General features: G+C 42.7%; 1 protein-coding gene across 1 annotated transcript in view; it reads left to right on the top strand.

The window, feature by feature from the left end:
• LOC104160646 (MICOS complex subunit mic25-like) overlaps positions 1-26,016 on the top strand; it is a 114,926-nt gene that overhangs the window by 77,410 nt on the left and 11,500 nt on the right. The window lies entirely within an intron of this gene.

Raw genomic sequence — 26,016 nt, 5'->3', positions numbered from 1 at the left:
GATAGTTGTTCATTGTTGCGGGGGGGGGGGGCGCGGTGGCAGCTAGCAGGCTTTATGGCTCTTTCTTCTGAGATGCAGAGCCCTACTAGATTCTGTTGATGCCTTAGGACAGTGACTGCTCAGTACCTTGGAAGAATTTCTGGCTATTGAAACAAATGAAGGAGAAAGGATAATGAAGTGTTTGGACATTACAACTAGGATATGGTCTTGGGAAAAGTCAGTGGTAAGATATAAGCTGCTGCTTGGGATGTCTGGAGTCTAAAGGTTGCAGTTCCCCACGTGAAGATTCAGTGGGTCATGTGTCCCTCAAGGGCAGGCTTTTCTTTTTTTGACGGGGTAGAAAATTCTCCAAAAGGTGCTGAGACTACAGTAAGGTGGATTTGGGGAAAAGGATGGAGCCTTCTGGGAATAGAAAACTGAGACTCCTCTCACGGGATTACTAATGCAAAGGGTGGGGGAGAGGTGGAGATTTCATAGAAGCAGTCTTTCTGTGTCGCATTAGCATTGTGAGGGGAAGCTGTATGCCTGATTTAAGTATAACATGAAACAAGCTGCCAGCCGGCTCCCAGAAGAAACCCAACAGAAGGAGATGGGAAAATTGTCAGGATATATTAGACCAAATGTTGTTGCTAGTCCTAGTGGAATTTTTTTCCTTCCTGTTTACAAAGAAGGTCTTTGTATGTCTGCAAATCAGCAAGGTTAAAGCTGCCAGGGAAAGGGCTTTTCTCTGATATCTTTAAAGTCCCCAGCTCCCAAAACGTGTGGTTTCTTTTTCTTTCTCAGCTTTAAAGTAAAGTGGTGCCTGTGCTGCTGCTGCACAATCCATGCCCTCTGTTGCTGTGTACAGAGCATTGGTGCATCTATTGCCAACCTCCATTACCTGATGCTTCCTCCTTGCCTCCTGTAAATCAGGCTTGTAGCCATTTCAGTGGAGTATATCTTTAGCAAATGCATTTACCAATACATCTTTATTGCATGCAGTGCGGGCGGAATGTGATTACCAAAGAAGACAGATTGCATTAAACTTCAGCATATTTGCAAGCTGCGGCTCCAACCCGCCTGAGAAAGGGGCTGGGATGCTGCCAGCCCTGAGCCCCAGCCCGACGTTATTGAAGAGTAAATTGGAAGCTAAATGACTGGTAACAGCAGAGGGCAGTGAAAGATCCTGTTAACTTGGATCTTTTTGAATTTCTGTGGTGGTTGGGTTTTTGGTAGGTTTTCTTTATAAACCAAAAACTGGGGGTCGTCTTCATTCCTGGAGTGTTCAGTGAACTTTAGAAATGTTTTCCCTGCTGTTATAGAAACCTCCTGGAAGGAGCGGTGCATAGGACATTAATTTGTGGTGGATGATGACAACATGGCAGAAAATCTGCTTGCTATGTTTCAAGAAGGGGTGAGAGAGACTAGGAATAGGTAACTAAAACTTGCAGCTAGATATAGGCGCTAGAGAGTTCTGCAAGTACAAATTCAAGTAAAACTTGTGTAAGGCAGTACATCTTCTGTACTTTACTTTGTCCCAGGACAACTCAAGCCCTGACAATTTGCCTCACTGCTCTTACTGAGTCCTCTGACTCCCGAGATATATGTAGTGATCACAAGCTGTTGTTTTTTTCATGAAGGATTAAAACTCCCTCCTCCCTTCCCCTTTTAAGCTGTTATTTTTCTTAAAGTTTAAATTAGCATCTTCTACCAAATGGCTTTGTCTCACGCATTCCTCATTCAGGAAATTCAGGTTGGAGGAACGTGGGAAAGAGAGGCCAGAATCTCTTGATTTCTTGGGTGTTTTTTTCCTTTTTTTTAAACACAATTTGTTTTCCAGTACAGGAGGTTGTGATCAAAACTGGATGTGTGACTTCAGCTCCCTTGCACGCTGGTGATTTGTTCTTCTGCTTTTTACGAAAGATTTTATAAGTCTTGGTGAATATTCTTTAATGAAGCATCTGGTTCTCTGCAAGTTCCTTTTGATGGCTGGTAAAAATGTCTCCAGGGCATGATATACATTACACTCAGAGAAAGCAAGCTCTAGATTTCTAGACTGAAAATTACAGCTTACTGTGAATGAAAGCAATTCTTTGCATCTTCCCCCTTACTGTGTTCGTTTGAGACTGTTCCTTTGGGCACCCATTTCCCTTTGCCTATTGCTGTGCAAATCTCTGAGCCGGGAGCTGAGATGCACCCTCAGTTACTTCTGCCGCATGGACAAATATGTCAGGTAATCACTTAATGAGTTTTGAAATTATTTTCTACTCATTTCCTGTACAGGCCCTGTGTAACTGGAAGAGTTTATTTTATTGTAGTGCATGGTAGGGATATAACTAATGTTACCTCTTTTGTATATTTTCTGGCTATCAGGGTGTCTTTTGTAGTCAAGGAAGAGAAATAGGCGCCACTAGAGCACGGTGCATCTGATACTAAAACAGTCATCTGAAACAGGTCAGCTAAATTGCATCCGGCAAAGTGAGTATTTCTCTCTGACGCTTAGGTGGCACATCCAGACCATGAACGCCAAAGTTAATGCCTGTAGTGGGATATTCATAGAGTTATGGGAGCAGGATCCTGCTCTGATTGTCTGCCTTTGTAGATAGTATGCTTTCGACTTGTCCTGCCTAACCTGCTTAACTTTGCCATTTATACCATCCTGAATATTAAGTTTTGATTGCGTTACCGTTGGCTCACTGCAGCGGCGTCAGCCCACTTAGTCTCTGAGTTGCTTGCTGTGTCCTATGCTTTGCTTGTGTGGAAGCTCTCTGACTTTAGAGTATGTTACTGTAATGTCTCTTGTTTAATTTAGGAGTGTTTTATCTTTTCTGGTGGTCTGTTTTCATGGCTCTGCAGAACTTCAGCTACAGCATAAAAATCGCTGGCTTTAAATCTAATAAAAGCTGGGATAATGGGACAGCTGTGGGAGGGGCAGTTCCCATTGTGTCTTTTAAAATTGCCTGTAGTTTATTGACCGCAAGTTTCACCAAAAGGTACTGCTGCCGTTAGATAATGAGAATTGAAAATTGCTGCTGCTGTTTCCCCAAGGTTTTATCTTGTGCCAATGAGAAGAGGGTGTGGAAGGAAAAGGAGAGTGGGCAGTGGAGATTTGTGTAATTTCTAACTTTGAGTCCAGATGGAAGGGAAAAACAAATGTGTTTTGTTTTTTGCTTTTTTAAGTCTGAGTCTTATTAGTGAATTGCTTCCCTTCCCCTGCAAATATGCACTCAACGTCCAAGCTTTTCAGAATATTTGTGACCCATTCTGCTTCCCTTATATCCTGTGCATACCAGTAGGCAAATCTGAATTTTTGTCAAATTTTAGTTGGTTAATTTGTTATGTAATTGATGCTTATACCAGGGAATCTCTGACCAGCTGCCAGTTGAAAAATGTGGCCTCCGGTGACCATACATTAACGTGTTTGAGATTCTAAACAGAACCTGCTTCTTGTGACTCTGTGCCGAAAAATGTCTGTTCGTGAAGAGCATGTATCCCTTTCTTTCCAAGTGTTTTCTTACTGTCTCTGGGTGCCTGTCTTTCACAGAAGGACCAAGGTGAAATTTTTGTGCTCTAGCTCCTGGACAAACTAAGCTATAAAGAGCTGCATACTCAGACACATGTATTCTCTTGTCAGTAGCAGCTGTATACATTGAGCTAGGAGCCATTCATAATTCTGCACTCTTTCTCCCTGTTCTGCATCCAGCTTCTCAGGAGTCTGCTGTTCGTAACAGACAAAGATAAACCTACTTCTATCAAGGCTCTAGGGCTTGTCTACATAAGGAAATTATAATGCAATAAACCAGTGAGTGAGTTTATGGTACGGCAGCTTCTCTGTATAGGAACGTTCTGGGTCTGTAATGGAAGTGCAGGGAAAATTCACACTTGTTTACTGTGAGTCACTCTCCTATGCAAACAAGCCCTTGCAGAACACTGATTGACTGGATTCCAGCAGAGGTAGACTTTTAACATAAACTTGAGTTGAGTGCATTGTCCTTTGCCCTTGACTGTAATAAAGAGGAATGTGGTCAATTTGCTATGCCTACTTTTCCAAGTGATCCCTGTGAAAGCCTAGTTCCTGTTTGGCACACTCAGCAAAGCCTTGCAACTCTACTGGAAGTTTGTCCCTGATCTGTGGGCAGTGACCTAGATTGCTGAGAAGATGCTGTAGGTAGTCGTGCAGTGTCCCATCCTGATGGAGAAGTTTTGCTCTGAAGCATGGCCTGCTGGGAGCTGTCATTTCTGCAACCTGAATCTCCCTCTGCTTAAAAGAAACAACTTTGGGATGCGTTGGATGCCAGAGGCTGCACTGCAGGTATCTCTGATAATTCTGGGTCATGTGGCTTTTGTTAAAGTGTTGTTTCCATTCTGATGGATTGCAAAATGCTTTGTAGATTGCGTACCTATTGGGGTAGAGAGTAACAGTCAGTGTTTGTGGCTGGGGGAAGAAAGTTTTGGCCAGGTATAGTGAGGTCCATATCTGTACTTGGGAAATGCCAGGATTTCTCCTCCCCCGGGATTCTGCAGAGGTAGTTCTTAGCTGTTGAAGTCTCATTGAGGAGATATAAATATATCACACGGTATGCTACTTGAAATGCAATATATCTAACTTGGAAGGCTTTAGGGTTGTTTGAGCTTTCTGAAATTCAGCTTCGTAGTTTCAGATAAATCTGTGTTTCATATCTGGAGGATGATATGCCCAGCCATCCTCAGCCAGGTATGTGCCTGCCCTGCCTTTTGTCAGTTGGTCCTTGCTCAAAGCAAATATATCTGTAAAGTGTTTTTCTTGCCTTCTTTGTAAAGTCAGTTCTCTTTTTTTTTTTTAATCTTTCTCTCTTCCAACCTTTATTTGTGCAAATGCTGTGGTGATAACACTATCGGAGGAGTTTATGACTCAATAAATGGCCCCCACAAGGGAGTCGGTGGAGAGACCGCAAGCTGCAGGCAGCTGCTGTTTGTTTAGTCGTAAACACAGAGGAGAGGAGCAGTGGATAAACTGTACCCAAGCATACTCTGACCTGTTATTTGCAAAGGTGAAAAGGATCCATATTTTGCTTCTAATTATAAAGGATGGAAACAGTTGTGTTGATTTTTAAGGCAGCACTTCTCAGTTCTGGCGAGTCTTGGGTCTATACACAACACTTTGTATCCTCAGGAGTTCATCAGTGGATAAACTAAAACTATAGAGCTGCCTGAAAGGACATAAACCACCATCTTAATATATGAGGCATGTCCCAGAGTAAAATGCTGGCCTACTTAAAATGGAAATGGCTGCTGCCTATACCTGCAATTTACAAAACTGGAGGCATAAGTTTTTTATTTGCTCTGTGTCTCAGCACTTCACGAAGCCCTGATGTTCCCCACAGCCTGGCATCTCGTCAGCACTTATTAACCCATGCGGACAAGTACCTTTCTCTGTCTCACATAAAGCCCAAACGTGACACCTCATGTAGTTTGTCATTTTTGAAAAGAACATAAATAAGCTTAAAACTTTTCTGCTCACTTGGCTGTGCTTCAACACTCCTCTTCCAGAGATACTTAGTCCATACCCTGCATCATCTTTTCCTCTCAAGTTCTTGTATCCATTGCCTGGTCTGGAAGGAGGACTTATGACCCCATTTCTCTTCTCAAAAACAATCTGTTGTCTAACAGTTCAATGCGCGGTCCATGTGCATTTATTTTTGGTTTTCTAGTTTTTGTTTGGTTGTTTTTTTGACATTGTTACAGTGAGGCAGAATTGCCTTTGGGTCTAATTTCTCGCTTGATTGTTCTGATTTCAGATATACTTACAGGTAAAGTTAATCTAAATGTGCAAGTTTCACAGATGGTTTTGAAGAATAATTTGTTGAAAGAGGGAAAGAAGTCAGAATAGTGTTACAATTTCCGAAGTTGAACTATTCGGTATTTTGTTACTTCTAAAATGTGATCTACAGTTCTTGTTTTAAAACTTAGTTTGCCTGAATCTGTTTAAAAGCAGTCTAAAAATTTTTCTATAGTAAAAATACTGTAAGAGTAACCAGTCAGGAACAAGAAGTCATAGCTGACTTGACGCTGTGATGTGGTATTTGAGTGGATGAATCTGAAAAGGCTTATTTGAAGTTGGGTATCAAAATTTCAAGCAAAGTAGGGACAAACACTATCGGAAAAGCAATGTGTTTCCCTGGCGTATTGTTTTCTCTCTCTCTTAAAAAAAAAAATAAATTCTCTTTTGGCTTAAATTAATGGGACCTACATGGATCTACTGTATCTAACAGGTTTCTTTAATTTTGTGCTCTCTGTATGGTGTGTTAGGCAGCATTTTCCTGAGAACTGTAGCCTGTATTCAGTCGACCTTATCTAGTATGGGAGATAGTTGCTTGGGGGTGAGTGAGTGTTGTGATACATCATGCTGTTTTAATGCCAGATTTTTTCGCAAAAGATTTGTAGCACTGTGTTGGCAAGTTTGAAGTGGAAGTTCTTACTCGGATTAATTCCAGGAGACTGATGACCAAGCAGTCTCGGACAGAAAGAAGTTGATTTCCAATTTTTAAACTATGTGTTTTGCTGCTGAAGTTAGATTGAAACAGATCCACAAAAATTGCTGTCGATGGCAACTGCTAGTTAGAAGCACAAGGTCAGTGGTCAAATGCCTTCAGACTCCCAAGAAGTTCCAAAATAGCCCTGACTTCCATAACTTCCATGCTGATGTTAGATCCATTCTCTGACAACTTGGCTATAACTTGGGAAATTATATCAGTGATGCCAAAGTCTTCATGACAAACTGGGGAAACCAAAAATTTGTTACGCTTCGTGTTGGTTGTAGTCTGTGCAGGATGGCTTCCTGCTACATGCAGTTTGCAGTTTCCACACACCATCCATCAGCTATTTTTGTTAGCAGGTCTCGGGGCTGAATACCTGGAGGACTAATAGGATTTAAAGCCTTCACCAATCAGCTGAATGTGTCTGTGTAGATAGTATGTAGCCGGCATTATTCTGGTGGCATTGGTCCCAATTCAGTGGAAGAGTTGCAACCAAGCAAGAAAGACTGCTCTAACTAGCCCTTCTTTGCAGTGCCAAAGAGGACATAGGAAGTTAATGAATGATGGATGAGCCTTCCCTATTAGTAGGAAGCCCGTCCTTTTCTTGTCAGAGCTACGGCATGTTGGAGGAGAAGTTTTATGGAAGTTGCCCTGATTCTGCCTGCTAGTGTTTGTTCTCTCCACAGAGCCCCTCTGTCCAAGATTGCAGAGCATTCATCTGTTACAAAATCTAAACTTTGTGGGGAGGTTTCTTTCTGCATCGTGGCTGCATTAATTGTTTGTGGTTTTCACCCCCCTGTGACACTGTCTGCCCAACAGACCACCTTGTCTGGAGATATTTCCTAGTATACTTGTGATGCTTCCAAAGCAGTTTAAAGCTATCAGTCCTAGCTAGACCTTCTCAAGCCAGTTTAAGTAACCTTTCTGGGCAACAGTGCTTCAAATGTGGGAACAAGACATGTTGAAGACAGCGTGTTACAGTGATATGAATATAGTGCTAGAGTTAGCTCTACTGATACTTTCATCTGTTGGCAAGAAACTTTCTTTTGGTTATGACATCTTTTTTGGTTATAGGCCTTTGTTGGGGACCTTTAAGAGTCAGTGAAAGGCTCTTAAAGATCTCTGCATTCACAGAAGCTGTGCAGAAAGCCAACACTTGTTATAATTAGAGTTTGTTACCTTTGTAATGTGAGGGAGGCAGATAGTGAAGCCTTGAGTTAGGATGGTGCTGCAATGTCTCATGTATCTTCTAGTTTCTGAAATTGGAGAAGTGCACTGCTCTATAGTGTTAAGCCTGAGTGTGCATCCAGAAACACAGGCAAAATTATTTTGACAATGTGTTTGCTCTTTGTCCCTGCTGAATGCCTGTTTGTCCTGTATAAATGGATTTCAGGATCAGCCAACCTCCAGCTCTGAATTAGTCTAATAAGGTATGGTAGGTAGGGTTTAAAGGTCATTTTGCAAACAGCTGGTTCCCTGCATATATTAGGGGAAATGATTTTTAAAATAATGCTATTGGAAAGCTGTTGATTTAACTTTTCAAATATCTGTATGCTGTAAAATCTGAGCTCTTCTGCCTCTGTCCTTCAAGCTCTCTGCTTGCCCTCTGCCTGTTTATCTTTCTGTCATTTCCGATTACCTCTACCCATCTGCCTCTGCATTCTCTCCCACTCAGTTTATCAGTCCACGTTTGCTGCCCACAAGGACTGGGTTTATTTTTCTGAGCAGTGCATCTGTTGGGTTACTTCACTCAGCTGTGTAACGGAAAGCTAAGAGTTACTCTGTTTGGTCTACTAGTAAAGCATTATTACACTGTTCTTTTATTGGAGGACTGGGAGCTCTGAACAATCACCACCACATCTGCAGCACTTTTGTCTTTGCAGGTACCTAGTTTCCTTCTCAGAATGAATTTAAAATCGGTGAAAGAAGATCATGAGGTTTTTTGGTGTTTGTTTGAACTCCTGAACAGGTTGAAGTGTGCACAGTGACCATTCCAGCTTCCTCTCTGTGGAGTGTGTACTTAAATCCTGACCTGATCCAAGTGTTTCATATGGAAATGGAGAATGTTTTTCTTCATTTACTTGTTCCCTGGATTCCTCTTTGAGTTTGCCAGTGAGGGTTATTTCAAGTATGCTGTTGATTTATATGCTGTGGACACTGTCTTAAAAACTGAAGGGAGCACCCACTTATCCAGGTCATGCAAGCCTTTGGCAGGTGGCAGTGTCCTTCCGCCAGGTCTGAGATGGTACCTTCCCATTACAGTTACTTGCACCTGTACAGACTCCTGGACCTTCAAATATCCTTTCTGCTTGTTTGAAGTTTCCTTCACAATATATATCCTCAGGAAATCAGACAACTGAACAAAAAGCAAGCTTAAAAACTTGTGAGATGATAGCAGCTGCAACTTTTTTCCCCTTTCATTCAGACTAGACTGCTGTAAATTTTACATTTGTCTTATCTTGTGAATAATGTTTCCTACTTGTGACTTGCTGTTGTTCTGAGTTTATTTGCTTCTTTAGTACTGTGCAGTGCCTCAACCCAGCTACATAAGCAGTTAAGTTTTGGTTTAGGACAAACCTTTCTTCTTTAGCTGTTACATTAAGAACACGTTCTTTCTGCTCTTGAGGTTTTTCTATGTAGTGATGTCTTAATTATTGTGGAAATAGGTAAGTGATACTGGGCTGGACTGATTTGTGGGTTCTGCATGGTTGCCTGTTACGGGATCAGGCAAGCAATGCCCAGCTACATGATGGATCCCCGCACTGCTGCTGTTTAGAAGACAGTCTTCTATGAGAGTGTCTTTGCTGATAGGACTGTAAGCCTTTGGATCAAGGGTTGAAACTATAGCTGGCAAAGTGATTATCCTCATGCTTCAGGATCAGAGAGAGGTTCCGAAGAAAAGTATAAGTAAACACATCTTTGTGGTATAAACTTCAGGAAGAACTGTGTAATTTAGAGAGGTATATTGGCATAAGATGAAAAAAAGTAAGAAGGTTTCTAAATATCAAAGAATTGAGGTTTTTATCTTCTGGGTGAGGCAGCAGGGCAAGTAATATACTCTGTTTCAATTACATACTTGATAACTTTATGAAAGGAGTTCTTTGACAGAATAGGAGAATTTCTGGTTATAGATATGTTATAGAGTCTTGTTGATCTCCCTAAAGGAATTGGAAAGGAGACTGAATTACTGTTTGTGTGTCCCATCTCAATGCCATCTTAATTCCATGTTTGGGCACTACTTCTGATTCCTTTTCATGGGCAAAAGAAGGGAGAAAATGTATACTACTCTTGAGGCACTGGCTACAGCTAAACACAGTATGCCGGTAAATTATATGGGTACTTCTAATGACCCTCCAGGCTCTCTGACACACGACTACTGTGTCTTCTCATGGATTCAGGTGTACACTAGTTGCTGAGTTTGAACACAAGAGGTTCCCTCAGGCCATATCAGCAAGAACGGCTGAAAGCTTTTGTCTTCAGTACTGCTGAAGGTGGCCTAGTTAGAATTATCATCATTTAACAAGCTCCATAATATTTCTAGGCCCTAGGGTGTTGGTGGTACTGTTTAAGTTCCTGTGGCACACTGAAGTTGTATTTTGTCTTCTAATACCAAACCTAAGTGTGTTCATAAGTATCCTGAGGCTCAGAAAATCTCCTCAAGTCCTATAGAAGTGGACAACCATTGAAAAATGTATTGGATGCTGTGATCCAGGTAGGATTCTTCCCAGCTGTGTGGACCTTGAGCTGGCATGACTAAGGCAGTGTGATAGAGCTGGAGTGTACTAGAGAAATTTTTGTGCAGAGCTTGTACTGCACCAGTAGTACACCACCTTATTGTTTTGCAAAAGCCAACCTTAAAGGATCTGTACAGACTCCAGATTGACCTCTTTGGAGCAGAAGCATGTTCATTGCTGAGGATAGAGAAGGTGTAATGTTCTAATGAATTCCCCTCTTTCCAGCCTTTAGCAAACGTCTTGAGGCACATGGGGTGCCACTTTGTTCAAGGACAACAATTTCGGAAGCTATTAAATGTGAAAGTCATACTTTGTTCTAGCTTGTGCTGATGGGGGGGTTATGCGCACACAAAGCTATAGCATCAACTTCAGACAACAGAATGCTCTCAAGCTCCTTCTTTAATGCAGTATCAAATGTATGCTCATTGCGACATGAGCAAGAGAGATCCCAGGCTGCATAAGACAGTTCCTCGTGCCTTGTTGTTTTACTGAGCCTTGACATTTGCTGCAATAGAGCCCCATAAAATGCAGGAAAATCTCTCCAATCACACAGGTATATTAGCAGGTTTCTTGCACTGATGGATTAGAGCCAGGCTGCGTTCAGTAAATGTGGATAAATAATAAAAGGTGAGATTGTGTGCAGTGATCCCAGGTCTCCTTTCTCCAGCTGCCACCTCCTGTCTGTTTGCTGGGAACCTTTGCACAGGCAAACGGCTTTGCTTGAAAGAACAGGCTTTGCACTGTTTTCTGACATAACCAAAGGTGGCTGACACAAAGCCAAAGGAGAGCTTCTCTCTCAGGGACTGAAATGTCAACAAAGATGTTGTACTGCCTTACAGGGCCCTGACTTGCTTTTATATAAAAACTGAACAGATGTTGGAAGGTCAGGAGCTTTGTCATATACAGAGCAGCCCCTGGAGAGCAAGGCAGAGCCTGCTCAGGTGTCACAGGTAACACTGTTCTGGGTTTAATGTGCCAGCACTTCCCCTGAATGTATGGCTCCCCCCAGCTGTGTCTGGAATTTTACCCTGATTAAGAAAATGGGGCTCACATAACCATATTGTGTGTCTGTGAGCCTGGTTTCTGTCCCACTCTGCTTGCTCTGAACCTGCTGGTGAGTTGCAGTGATGTCCCTCAGAAGGCACAAAGGCTCTGAAGTAATAAGTTCCTGTATATCTTGTGAAAGCAGGCAATTAGGTGGAGGGAAGGGACCCCAGCGGTGCTTGTGCAGGGGGGGAATGGTATTGACTCACCCTTTATTGGACATCAGTTTGGTCACAGAAGAACTTAACTTTGAGACATGAATCTGGAGGAATCCAAGCGACTTTAGTTCTGTTGCTCATGAAGTGGCTTATTTCCACTTGAAGACTCTGACTTGCCTAAATGTATGAGGGGCTGACTTGTGCTTACCACTATAATCAGCTTCATTGGAGATACTCAACAGGGGTGTTACTGCAGCAACTGAGAAAAGAGAACAGCCTTGGTTTTAGGGATTGTCCTTTGGAATATGCCTTCTCTGTCCAAGTATCGATTTCCTTCTTTGCTTTAGAGAAATGGAAGCAAGCCCCTTGTTGCAAGAGAGCGCTATGGAAAGGGCCCAGCTTTCAGAAGTTAATAGCCTGATCCTTTAATGCATATTCTTTTATTTTAGTGTGAGATAAAAGACATGGTATTAGGTGTGAGCAATCTGGAAGAAGAAAAGAGCTCATGGATTTAAGGTAGCTTATGGTCTTGCTTCCTGCACCTATTTTTGTGTTGTTCAGTCAAATATTTCATGCTTGGGAAATTTAAGCTCTGGGAACCAGAGCAACTGCTGATCCTCGCTGGCCTCAGCACCTTCTCCTGCTGCTCCGCAGGCAGTTGTCAGTTCCTTGATGGCTTGTTTTTGCTGCTGCATGTTGAGGCAGGACAGTAGTTGAGATGAGGGAGGAGGAAACTTTGCAGTGCTGTGCTCCTATGTCGAAGGACTAGTGTGACAGACGACTGTGTAGGAGTGGAATAGCCCATGATTTGTCAGCTCATGGGTGGGTACTCAGTGTGGTTGTTGGTTGGGACATGGGTGGCTATTATGTCTAGCAGTCCTTGTTCAGACCTTGGTCACGTGACTTTTGACCATCTTTTTCAGTCCCCACTGGTCATCCTTGTCCATCTATCATTAAACCATTAAAAAATTGACAGCACTTTGGCATGACTGACAGGAGCTTATTCCAAAGCTTAATGGGAGCAGGGTGTAGTAGTTGTGGAGTGTGGCCATTGAGGAATTGGTTGTGTCAGCAGGTCTGCTTGTAGGCTTTGGACAGTATAGCAGGGAACCGTATTTAGAAAGTTTTCACAGGGATTGTGAGTACAGTGATAGGCTTTGAAACGTGGTTTCCTCTGTGCTCTGCTTTCCCACAAAATCTTCAGGCATGATCCATCAAGAAGTGTGAGATATATCCAAAATCCCACTGCTGCCTTTTTCTCACAGTCAGCAGGGTTGTGCTTTCTTCGCCGGTATGGAGTTGTTTGCTGTTGAGAATAAGCAGTCTCTTTTCTTGTGATTCCTTACCTCTCTTTGGGACGTGATGCCATCAAGAAAACCAGCTGTTCTAATCTGAGAGTCTGCCTCTCCTTTATACTCTCTTGTTGATTGTGTTGAATCAATGAAGTGTTGCAATACTATAGAGAAAAGGGGGCTGTGAAGAAGTGAAGAGTGAGATCACACAGAAGGAATATATAGAAGAGGATTCATACCCTGTCACATAGTTCACAGTGGCTGTGTCTGGAACCAGATCTGCTCTAATAACAGAGATTCCCTCATGGAAACTTGAATCTCAGGTCCAAATCCTTGCTTCCACTAAGTTGTGGGATCTGAGGGTTCCCACATGGAGAAGAGAACTAGCTAATCTGAGCATCTGGGGAGACCTGACAGCAAGTCCTGGCTGTTCCTGCTGGGAAGGTGGTAGCTTTGATAGGTGTTATGGAAAAAAATTATTTAAAGGAGAGAAGTAGGGGAGATAATCCCTGGATGGCAGCTGTGGCAGAAGGATAAGGTTCAAAATACTATTCTTGTAAATCCTGCAAATTGCAGTTCTGACTCTCTTAATAACTTCAACCACTGTCTCAAACCTTTGTCAATATGGGCTTTTTGCCTGTGATACTCGGATTCAATGGCATCTCTGTTCAGCCAAGAAAATTGCTAGGTTGTGCTTTGACTTTGGTTCCAGCTGTTCAGTGCAAAAAGCTTTCATTGTTGCTATGAAAAGCTTTTCTTAAGGGACAACATAAAGCAGTATGAGTGTTGTGGTGCTTGAAGGTTGAAGTAGGCATCTTCCCTCGAGAAGAGTCTTCCCAAGCACAGCAGTCTAGTACACTGTCATGTGGATAAAAGGTTATAAGGATTGTGCATTAATCTGTAGCTGTCTGCAATTAATCTCCCCAGCAGGTTTGGATCTCATTGATGTTTGGATTCACCAGCCAGGTATGTAAGGGAATTTCTTCAGTGGATCTGAACTGCTCCACAAACCTCTAGGCTGTAACTGTGCATCTGAGTCCTGCTTGCTCTTCCTCATCATCCTTGGTTCTTACTCCATCTTTGTTCTTGCTTTGCTCTCTCTGTTCTGATGAGAATCAACAGTTGGAAGTGTTTCTTGGTCTTGGCACAAATTCTCAAGTGCCACTGAAATTTTGACGAGCTTCTGGAATTGCGTGTTGTAGACCTGTAAGAACCTGTCCTCTTGCTTTCTGACTTGGCGTTTTTTATTTGTCAACTTTATCTTAAGGTTTTCAAAACTGTTTCGCTGAGATTAACTATCTGAAATCCTTCTCTTCAGCTTAAAAATACTAGAAATTTGCCACCCTATTGGGCAGGATCTAGAAACATGAAGATTGAGGAATCCCTATTTTGACCCACTGAAACCAGAAACAAGTGCTGTATAGCACTGCCAAGTTATTTTCTCCATTGTATTTTTGTCTTGTTTTATTTTGTTTTGTGGTGTGCTGAATTCAAGATCATTACAAATGCTATGCTAGCACTGGGGTGGGTCTCCATTAGGTCAGGACAGTGCATAGCAAATGCTTGAAGCTGTAGGCAAGGGTAACTTGTTCTAGGGCTTTTCTGTGATGTTGTGATTGAAACTCAAGCTGCAGGTATTTCACGTATATTCTAAACTATGTGTGTGTGGCTCAGTGATATCACTGTAAGTGAGTGATATCACTGTAAGTGAGTGGTATCCTCCTCATGACCTGGCATGAGCAGTTCTGGCCATCTATAAGATTTTTCTTGTAGTATGTACAAGCAAGCTAGACATATGCTATTGCCTGGTTTTGCTACCTCCTCCTCCTTCTATCTCTTTATTTACTAACCTCTTTCTAGAGTCTGGGCTCAGATTTTTCCTTTCCCCTCGTCTTCAATTTTTCACCTGCTTCCTTCCAGTGTCTCTGCACCTTCTCTCTCCCTCCCTCCTCTCCTCTCTTCTGTCCCCTTCGTTTGCGTTCCTTTCATTTTAAAATCTGTATTGGAGCTGACACCAGGCTGCCTATTCCCTGCAGCACCGAACTGGCGGTTTGGAAAGAGGAGGCTGCAGTTCCCTCAGGGGGCAAGACAGAGTTCAGTGTCTGTCTTATTTTTAAATATGCATCTGAACGTGGCTGATCAGAGAAGCAAAAGAAGTCTTTGGGTTCTGAGTACTGGAAGCTCATAAGGACATAGAGTAATCCTCTGCATCCCCCTGCGCTCCTCACTGAACATGAAAGCTGCTTGGCACAGGGGAGTTTGACTCCAGGAAACATGGCTAGGATTCAGAGACTCCATGGAAGGAGGGTAGAAAGGTGTGGGTGCTTGTGTAAGCCTCACACCTTCTTTTTCTACTTCAGCTTCTTTCTCATCTTGTCAGATTATGCACTTTTTTTTTAACCCTGAAGGATCCCGAAGTACATTACTAAACTATACATCAACCTTGCAGGATGCTGTTTGCCTCGGGCAAGTAAAGACTGATGACTGATCGTCACGCTGGTACGGTGAGGGGACAAACTGGGGTATCCCAGTGTTTTTATCACAACCAGTGCCATGACAAGGTACCAGAGATGGATTTGCACGTTTCCCAGTATGAGTCACAGCTCTGCTAAGGCAGGTTAGGTACCCAGCTGGTGAATTTCCTAAATGGTTTTGCTGTGCAACTCCAGCTGCTGGCATCTGTTCAGCCAGCACAGTGACAGTCACCTAAAGGGCAAAAGAAAGGCAGGTGCTTACCAGTCCATCAGCTCTTGCCAACAGATTAGGATCAGAGGTGAAGGAGAGCATATTGAATTAAAGCTGCAGTCATAATTTTAGTTTAGATGAAATGTATGTGGTTTGGCAGACTATTAGGGTCCTGACTTGTAAAAATGTGTCACAGGGTCCCTCAGGACCATGGGAAGGTCAAGACCTCTTTTGGAAATGTTTCCTCAGCCATGTTACTTTCTGTGACACAGGCTACTTTGGTGTAACATAGACACAGGGTAAGAACTACTCCTTTCTGCAACATGTTGGACATTTCTGATCCTGAAAGTGGTCAAACCTGGTCTATGTAGCTGGAGGTATTCAAGGCGATTGCAGCAAGAAGTGTGTGAGAGGCTGCAGGCTCATCCTCTTCATGTTTTCTTTTAATATCATTGGCTAGTGAGCAGTGTAGCCCATCAGAGGAGATACCTGACAGCATCAGGACTCAATATCAGATGATTGTCAACTAGAGAAGTACAATGACTGTGTTCAGAGTAGGTTGAAGTAGACTGTACTCTGGAGAGAGAAGAAACATACAGATTGAGGAGGCTACATCTTAGTTCTTCAGAAATGCTCTAGTAATCCTGGAATAACAAAGTCTTTTGATTGGAGAAAAAGCCTCTTGTAGGAGGATCTCAGTGTTTATGCTGTCTGACTTCTTTCTTTGACTTAAAGATAAAAGTAGTAGCTAAGACTTTGCAGTTGGAGACTGGTGAAATATGTGTGAATGATGGAAGAATTGACTGCTGGGGTGGATGGATTTGGCCTTCCGTTCTGATTCTGCCTTTTTTTGCCAGAGGATCCATTTTTGGACTCTGATGAGGTGTGTTCAGTTGCTGTCCTTGTAACAGTTTGCTCAGTATTTATGTGGAAGAGGTTGTGCATTTGAAATGGGTGAGGAACAGAAACAAGAGCTGACACCATGCAGCTGGTTTCTTCTCTGCAGTGCTGCATATTCAGTTGTCATTTTTTTTCTCTACTTTCTGAAAATTTTTGATTTCTTGTTTTAAAATAGCTAGTAGAGAGGGAGGATTCATTGCCTACAAGAAGGATAGCTGGAGCCAGGTGGCAGATAAACCTTCCCCAGCTGTGTGCTTTCAGCATCTCCCTGTTCTGAAGGTGGCTCTGCTGGAGCTTTGGGTCCCCTGGATTTGTCTGTCTGTGTACCCTGTCCTGATGAGCAGCACTGTGTACATGATGGCTTATACACACATTCCTGACTGGCATTATTCTTCCTCTTAGACCTTTCCTGAGTAGTCAAACTGCTCATTATGGACTGTCAGTTTTTTCTGAAAAGAATGTGGTGGTACATAATTTATCAGAACAAGGTTGTGTGTATGGGGGAGCCCTAGAAAACAGGGTAGTAAAATTGCCTGAACTGGCTGCTCTGATTGCACCGGTTGCTGCAGCCATTGAGGCTGTGCCAGTGCTGGGAGAATTCCTTGGGAAAGCAGACAAAGTGCTACCACAATTGTGGTGTGATCCTATGTGATCTTGCTTTTGCTGAGATGGGGAACAATTTTCAAAAAAGCAAGAGAAAGGATATGCCCAAAGTCGCTTTCATGTGTAACTTAGAGTGTTCAGGATTTTACCCTGAGTCCCTAGAGGTAAAACGCTGCCGTGTTAACCCCACCACTTCATCTCTTGCCAAGTCTGAAAATCCAGGTTCTTAAGAGGAGCTGTTACTTGTATGACCTTCATGCGTGAAATAGTTTCTCTTTTAAAATGTTTTTTCCCCTTTATCAGTTATTCATTGAAGAGTCTCTTTGCATCTGTAGAATTTTGAAGGGTAGCTATTATTTTACCATTTTAATTTTCCCAGCTGCTCAAATAATTGTTTTAACCTCTCAGTGCCTGGAAATGCTTTTCACATCCTGGTTGCTCTGCATTGTATTTCTTTGGGTTCATGTTTTAAATTGCCATAAAATATTTTTTCCCCATCCCAGATGGTTATTCTGTGACTTTCTTCACTATAGCTTTAAGACTACGTTGGTCTGAAAAACACTCTGGCAGCAAGGAACTTGTTACCTTCCACTTTGTGATACTGGGCTCTGACATCCTGATTTTGGGGTTTGCTCTTGTTGTTGTTCTCTCCTCACCTCTGCAAGAGGAACTCAGTACTTGCAGATCCCATTAAGACCAGAACAAGCTGTGGTTATTCTGAAAGATCTTGCTACTGGCCTCTCTGGAGTTATATTTCACTGTATATAGGGAAGAGGCTCTGACAGAGACGATGAAGCCAGTGCAGAATATGTTGTCTTCACACAGTTTTACAGATATTGAAGTCAAAGCATTAAATATGATAGTGGTTTCTCTTGCCCTGAGACAAGACTGTGACAGCCGAGGACAAGGCAAAACTTCCCGCTAGTCTGGCAGGAGAGATTGCTAATTGAGCTGTGCAAAGCACTTAATGCCAGTGCGGTGTTACCAGCCTGGGGTGATGCACAGAGGAGTAGAGCTGCACCTTTTGTGTCCCATCTGGGGCAAAACACTTCTGTGTAGGAGTACCTCCAGAGCAGCAGTGTCTCATTTCATAGCATCAGTTTTCTTTTTGATGTATGTATATTATTTTCTTTTTTGTTGTTGTTGTTTAGGGGTTTTTTTTGTGTCAATGAGCGTTGCTCTTCTTGAGTGTGTCTTTAACAGTCTTGCCATAGGGACAGAGGTGGAATTTGAAAATAAGTAGTTACATTGTGATATTTTGGACATACTGCTGTGGTTTCTCTTGCATGCTCTTCTCACGTGTTCCAAAAGTTGCGAAAGGTGATTTATAATTCATCAAACTAAGCGTAAAACATCTGACTGCAAAACCTATCAATCTGATCTCATCTCTTTCTAGGCCTTTAATTAGGGAAGCCCTGCTGAAAAATGTACCCATCAGCTACTGAGAAATGGTGCATTCCTGGACCCTTGCTATAGATCTTGAGTTATCCAGGTGCCAAAATCCTGTCAGAACTGACAGATCTTAGAAAATACACCCACAGGCAGAACATTATCCATTATACTAGCACTGAGCAGTGGGCAGTAAGGAAAAATCAGCAGAGAGTGTGTCTTTATCAACTTTAATTGGCTTTTCCCGTTGATAAAAATCAGTGTACCTGGCAAGGAAGAGAACCTATCTAGCAGTTTGATCTTTCCATCCCAGAGCTGAAGGGTGCAGTCCATCTCCACTGATGTGTGATGTGGACTTGTGTCAGCACAGTTCCTAGCAGCGCAGTGGAGTCTACAACCCACAGACAAGGCTGCCAGTCTGTCCTCGGTGAGTGACCATGTTTAAACAAGCGTGAAGAATGAATTACTCTGGATAAGTTGGATTTCATCTGTGCTCTAGTTGCTCGAAATTTACTTCAGAGAGAACCAAACTTAGTTAAACTTTTCTTCGGGTCTTGGCTTGTAAGCGCTCCCGGATTACAACTGGCTGGGCTGTGAAATCAAGGATCTGGGCAATGGATATGCTAATATGGAAAGGAGGCAGCAGACAAAGGAAGCAGCAATTTTGCAGGAGCTACAGGAAATGGCATGTGTAGAGGTTTGGGGAAGAGAACAAGCTTCTTTTGGGTCATTTGGCACTGCAGGTTTATATGTAACTTTACATCAAAGACAAAGGAGACAGCAACTGTATGGATTTTTCCTGGGAAGGCTGTTTTGATGCCTTGTTGCAGCATTTTGCATTTACTGAACTATGTAAAATGTTTCCGTTTGTCCTTGGTGCTGCTTACATCTATTGCTATTAGATTTATGATAATTTTATTAGAATAAATACTATAGTAAAGATGATTGCAAATCTATTAATATAATAGTTTTTTTCCTAGCTGATTAAAAGAGAACAACTAATTTCTTTATTTATGATCAGTTTCGCAATGCGTAGGACTTGTCTTGCTAAATTCTGCAGGATTTCTGAGCATGGCTTTATTTTAAGTTTCTATTCTGCTAAGTCAAACTCCTCTCTCTTATTTCCATAAATAATGGAAAACAGAAGTATGTCCGCTCAGAAAACAATTTAGTAAGTGAACTTTGTTGTAAAAGTTTCCCTTCCACAGTCGCTAGCGGTCTTGAAAACCAGACTGTAAGACCATTGCAGAGTTACATTCATATAAATATAATTTTAACCCTTGTATTTAAAACTTTTTAAAACAAAACTTGTAAAGATTTGTTTTTCAGACAAATGAAGAACAGTCCTGTGTCCAAAACCTGCTGCACAGGGAACCGTGCTGCGATTGGCGCAGATGACTGATCTTTTAGAGCGTATCTGCAGTGTCATGGCAGCACAAGTCGGTACCCTGGGAATGTTTATCACCTAATTGACTGAGCAGCGTTGAGAAGTGAGGGTGCGGCGGCAGGGCAGGCTGTGTGGAGGGTATATGCCTGGATTCTTTGCCAGCAGAGCTCCGGTACACCTCTGTGCATGCTCCAGCTGCACTGTAGGCTTCCCTGTCACGAGTGCAGGCTCTGCCCTTGCTGGGGTCGATGGCAGTGCCCGGCACAGCAGGTTCCCTGTCGGGGTAAACTCTAGAGCCTGCCACTGTACAAACTGTAAGAATATGATGGACCTTATGGAAAAAAAAGTATTCATTGTGTGGCTTTTAATTTTTTCTTTCTGCTTATCATATGGCTAGGAGAAACATAGTAGTTTCTTGTGTTCCGAAGGTTTCATTAGAAACTTGAAGCAAGTGGGAGGGAGGGATAACAAAGTCCATTCTGTTCCTCCAATTCAATCTGCCTATTTACAAGCCCTGTCAAGTATGTTGTCACTGTTCTTTGCAGCAAGAGGAAGACTGAGACTTTAAAAGACTTCTGGAGAATATGTACAAATCCACGTGAATAGCCTAAAACATCGTAATTCACGTGGTTTCCATGGATGCTGGCCATACTACAGTCAGGACAATTCTGTTGTGTTGATCCAAATGCCACAGCAGTTTTACCACGATGCAATATTCTTGAATGCTGGCCCTAAACTCTGCTGGGGTGTTGCTGTCCGCTGTTAAATAGCTGTCTTGTGCCTGTGTGGAAGAAGGGATTCCTGTGTGTGTGGCCCAAAGAGATGGTAAAGAATTGTAAGATTTATTATAGGTTATAAAATCGTAATTCCAGATGAAATAAAGCTGCGGAAAGAGATGAGAATTTTGACATATTATTTTGAGATGGTAAAATGCTTCTTTGGTGGCCTGGAGTCATTAAAGGTGTTGCTATCATAGATGCTCAGTTTGCCAAGTGTACAGTGTAGATGCAGACAGACAGTGCCTGGCTCTGGTTCTGTGTCAGTCATTCCCTAAATGCATGATGGTACCTCAGTGACCAGCTCCTCGGCTGCCTCCTGCTTAAAAGCAAGGCTGCATGATTTTTCTATTTTTCTAAACCATTTGCTCAGTTTAATTGAGGACTGTGAGCCATTGTGTGCATAGTACTGCAGGATCCTTGTTGTGTAAGGACCTTGATAAATATGTATTGTATTGTCAAGTGTTTGTAACTTCTCTGCAGGTAGCTGTGGAGAAGCAAGCTGCATACAGTTAAGAGTCGTCGTGTCTCTGGGGTCAATAAACCCAAGATGGCACAGGGGACTGTGGGAAGAGGAGCTAGGATAGCTGCCTTCAGCATCACCTGCTAATAAACCAGCTATTTATAGATCAGCTTACGCTTTGTCATCTAGATTGTTAAATTAATATTTACATACTGGCTTCATTGTCTTTCACTGAAAATCTCATTTGCATTAGTGCTTGGACAGAAATATGGCTTTCTGTGGTCCAGATACACGAATGCGTTTGATCGGAGTCCGTGGCTTGCAGTGTGTCTGTGAAACCATTCCTTATAGATTCTTGCGTTGCAAATCCTCTTCTCCCAGTAGCAGCATTTTCGCATCTTTCTGTGCCTCTCATTTCTTGCAGGAAGGCTCACCTTTGTTCCCAAATGTCCGCAACTCATCATGAGGCTGATCTCACTAGAGAGAGAGATGAGCAGCATTTCTGCATAGCAATTCCTCGTTAATCTCTGCCTCTCAGAGAGAGACTTGAATTGTTGATGGCTTGTGGGTAATTTAATAACTAGCAAACAAATAGGATGTGTAGATTGTAGTAACTTAGCCCAGATGCTAAATCCCCCATCCCTATTTGCATCTGTTTGAATGAATTTTATTATAAAGGTTTGCTCTTTTACATTTTAGCACCAGTGAAACAGCAGCAAGAAGATTCACTGCTCAGTGAAGCTGTGTTGATCACAGCAGGCTCCACACCTGGCTAAGCAGTTTCAATCCCTTGTGCGTGCGTGTGTCTGTGTGCCTTTCAAAAGGAAAGAGTAATCTACTTGCTAGACATGTGTGTCTCTCGTAGTCCTTGGATGACCTTGAACAGTCATTTAACTTGTGTGTATTTGCCCATCTATACCTGGGCAGATATTACTTCTGTGGTTTGGAGTGTTGAATGGATGTCTTGGAAATTTTGTGGATGATAAGTGTTACTGAAATGTAAGATATTCATACTGTCTCTTCAGACAGCTGATCAGAGTTCAGATTCACCTGTCTGTCTTGCTGTTTCTTGCTTCAGAGCCATTTGGACACTTGGATTGTGCGCAAGGTCGGAAGGCAGTAATAGTGGGGCTGTGATGCAGACAGATGTCACAGCCTTCACTCAGCTTCCACTTCTTAGCACTTGCAGGGCTGTTGATAAGGTCCTGTTATGCTGGTATTGTGTTATTCTCAATCTGTCTTTGGCCTGCAAAGGGTCTAACAGCATCTGTTTCTCTGACACCTCTGCAGGCTCTCTGGGCACCTCATTACTCTTTTGGGGAAGAGAACATTGCAATCCGGTTACTCTGGCCACAGAGAGCAGAGCTCATCTTCCTGTGCTAACCCAGTTACCATAAAGTTAGAGCTCAGAGAGTGAGCTGCAGTTTATCTCTCCAGGTGGATGAGGTACATAATATTGCAACGATAATACAGTATGTGCTGAAACTATTCACCTTTTATTTACTCTTTTTAAGATAGCAAAGCCTCAATTTCCTTCCCTTTCAAAATATCTCTTCTCTTGGCTCACAAGAGAGGGAGTGGGACAGGCCAGCTGTGGACATGGGTCTGGGAAACCTGAAAGTCAGTTCCTTGGTACTCCCAAGTCCAGTGACTTGGCCTGTGCCCATTTCACCACTGCCTCTTCCATTTTAACTTGAATCCTTGCTGAAAGCAGCACCTGATTCTTACATTTTCAGAGCTACCAGGTTTTTCTGCCTTCTGCTGATATTCCGCGGAGATGGGGATGTGGTTTTCTGCAAAATGTCAAGGTCTCTTCTGGAGAGCTGACAGCATAGGTGTTTTATATATACATGGGCTATCAGGATGAGACATTCTTACTCGGAAACATTGGCTGAGACAGACAGACATTCCTCCTGCCATGGAGAGACAGGCAGGCACTCACTGTTGCCAAGCCTTGAAGTATTTGGCATGTTTTCTGTTGCCCTAGTTTTGCAGAGTTGTTCCTGAAGTTTTACAAGTACATGAGAATCTTAGTTCTATTTTTTTAATTAAAAAAAAAGAAAAAGGAAGGAATAAATAAAATAATCTATCACTACTGCCTAGGCAGCAGTAGTATGAGAATGTGACTCAGGTGCTTAAAACCAGAAGGCAAATGAAATAACTCCAGTGCATTTCTGAACAGTTTTACAGGTCAACCTTGTGGTTTTTGGGGGGTTTTCTTACTTCTTTCTTGGGTTTTGAATATGTGAAGGGTGTGCAGCATGGCTTGTTTTCTTGAGTGAGGGAATATTTGGAGCTCTGTAAGAGTTCACACATCTGCAGTGTCCCCTGCAAGCAATAACGAACCGACCAAAACAATCAGTCTTCCCAAATTAGAAGAGCTCTGCATTTTTCAAATCTCTTTTGCGTTCTAATTTGTGCTTTTTTGGTTGTTCCACTTTTCGAGCCTTCCTTGCAAACAGGAGGATTTCAGGCTCTTTAGTTTTAAGCGGAAGCCAAGATTTCATGTAAGAACATGATTTGGGGAAGCGGAGCTTTGACATTTTCATAGTTATGTCATATGTCATCAGACTTCCATATGAGCCAGCAACACCATTTACGCAGAGGTGAACGTAATTATTCACGGAGGGGGCCCTGTTCAGCTTCATACTCCCTGACTGATCTATAGAGAAGATGGACTGACTCTGCAGGCCTGTATCTATGTCCCTCCGTAGGGTTGGAGGAATGCACTGGGCTTGCGGGTAGCTGCCCGCACGCTTTCATGTTGGTTCTATAGGAAGCTGTGGAGGCACGTGCTCCTGAAATCACCGATGAATTTGTAGGCACACGCTCACACCTCTGCATTGCCTGAGCGGAGGAACACATGCAGTCAGACTCCCACAACAGAAAGCTTTCCAATAAAGCTGAAACACAGAGGTATTGTTTGTCCAACTGCTGGCAAATGCACAGAGCCATTGTGTGGGTCCTGAAAGCCTTGGTGCTTTATTCTCTGCAGACTGAATGGCAGCCGCGGGTAATAATAACACAAGATTAAAAAAGCCAACATTATAGGGGCATTTACAACCCGCTGAGAGAGTGGAATCTCAGCAAGGCTGAGCTGTGTCTCTGGTGATCCTACGTTTTTACTGCTTGATAAGGAAATGATGGGCAGCTCTGGAGAAATGGCCACCGCAGAGCAGATGAAAGGGGAGTGGGTTGTCTGTTCGAACGCTGCAGTAAGTAGAGGGGGACAAATGGAAAAGCTCTCTGCAAATCAAGTGACCAGCCTGTCCCCCCCGTGCTCAGTGGGCTGTGGGGGGGAATGTGTGTGCCTGCACGCCTGCATTTCCTTCCCAGGTTGGTGGAAAAGCTAAGGCTGGCTGGCATCAGTGGGGCCAGACTCTGTTTGCATAACTCAGAGCCTTGTGCTTGGAGGCCTTTGGTCAGCATCGTCCAGGGATGATGCTTTAGTGGCTGTCAGCAGATCCACTCAGGATCATTCATGTGTGAGAATGTAACTATGGACTGATCATGGATAAGAGATGGTAAGATTAGCCTTCCGCCTGCAGGAGCAGCCAGTCTTTCTGTGAACTTAAATTTTGGGAGACAATAAATATTGAGCTTTCTGAATACAAATCTCAGTTTTAAGTCACAGTAATGACAACTAACTTACACAACTTAAGCTCAACTGACTGATACCATCTTACTTGTGGAATTTCATTATTTTCAAAACAAAGAAAGCTCACCTCACAACAAAAAGAAGACAGACATTTTTTAAAGGAAAGTTCCTTACCTTAAAAGTCAAGCCTTTAATTCAGTGCTGGTTCTAACAGTTCTTTAACATAAATGTCTTATAAAGCTCTTTGTGTACATATAACTATCTAAACAGCTTTAGAAGATCCAGGTTTCCTCTGCACACACATGGAAATTGTATTTAGTAAGCCAGAGGCAGAGTACCAGCCGGTAGCAACATCCTCTGAAGATATGCCTAGGCTGCAGAATAATCATGACTATCAAAGCCAGCCCTAACCTTGCTGGCGTGGGTATTACCAGCAGGCTAACCCTGGCAGTGCTGAGCTGCTGGAATATGTACCCACCTGTTCAGACAGGTTTTGCAGCGCTCTGCTACTCAGCAGGTTTCTGAGGCAGCGTCTTACAGATGTGACCTTGGTCTTTGGTATTAATGATGCAATGAGTGAAATGGTGGGAGGTCTTTTAAAGTAATAAAACATGTTTTAATAAGAATGCATGCCACATGGCTAGGGCAGGTGTGAAGACAGTAATGACTGTACTTTTCCTTTCAAAAAACATTCTCATCCATTCAAGTGTCTTGTTTTGCTTGTGCCAGGCAGCGTGGCATGGAAATTGCTGGGCCCTCGGTGCTGTTTCTTATGTGGGACATGATGAGGATTCAGAAATCCAGACTGCTTTACAGATTCGTTTACTTAGATTAGTGAATCTGCCCCTGCCTCTGTTTCCCGAAGAGTAATGTGAAGTTCCTTACATCACTGGGATTTACAAGCTTTTTCTATATTGGCCATTTTGCAGAAAGTGAAATTCAGCTCAGAGGACTCAGCGGAAGGATGAAGTATTTGAGTTTGTTCTGTTCTAATCCTGGTTACAGAAAATTGGCAAGTTCCTGTTTAAAGTCTCTTTAAACACAAAATATAAATACCCTTTGATTGCCTTTTTTTTGGTCCTTCTCTTTCTCTCTTCCTTTCTTTCTCCCTCTCTCTCCCCCCTGCTCCCCACCTCATTGCTTTCTGTGTTTTGTTTTTCTTTTAAATATCACCTGTCTTAAACTGCAAACTGTTCAGGTTGAGACCCGAGAGCTCCTCTGCACTGGCACAGACCTGCAGAAAAGGCTCTGGGCTTGCTTTGTTTCCACAGGTTGCAAGTGTGAAATTAAATGTATGTTAGTGGTAAGGTCTTTGTAGGAAGAGGGTGTAAAGAGGTGTTGAGTGACACTGGAAAAGAATGGTTGAGGAGCAGGGAAGAGAAGATGCAGCTAAACCTAAATATGATGCTTGCTTTTTGCCAGAATCTTTGCAGCAGAAGCATGGACGTATTCCCAGTTGACAGCTCCCTTGTCTCTCTTTCCATCTGCTTTTT

The sequence above is a fragment of the Cariama cristata genome, unplaced genomic scaffold (assembly GCF_000690535.1).
Source record: "Cariama cristata isolate BGI_N322 unplaced genomic scaffold, ASM69053v1 scaffold28364, whole genome shotgun sequence".
In the NCBI taxonomy this organism is placed as follows: Eukaryota; Metazoa; Chordata; class Aves; order Cariamiformes; family Cariamidae; genus Cariama; species Cariama cristata.
This window is presented reverse-complemented; position numbering and strand designations above follow the sequence as displayed.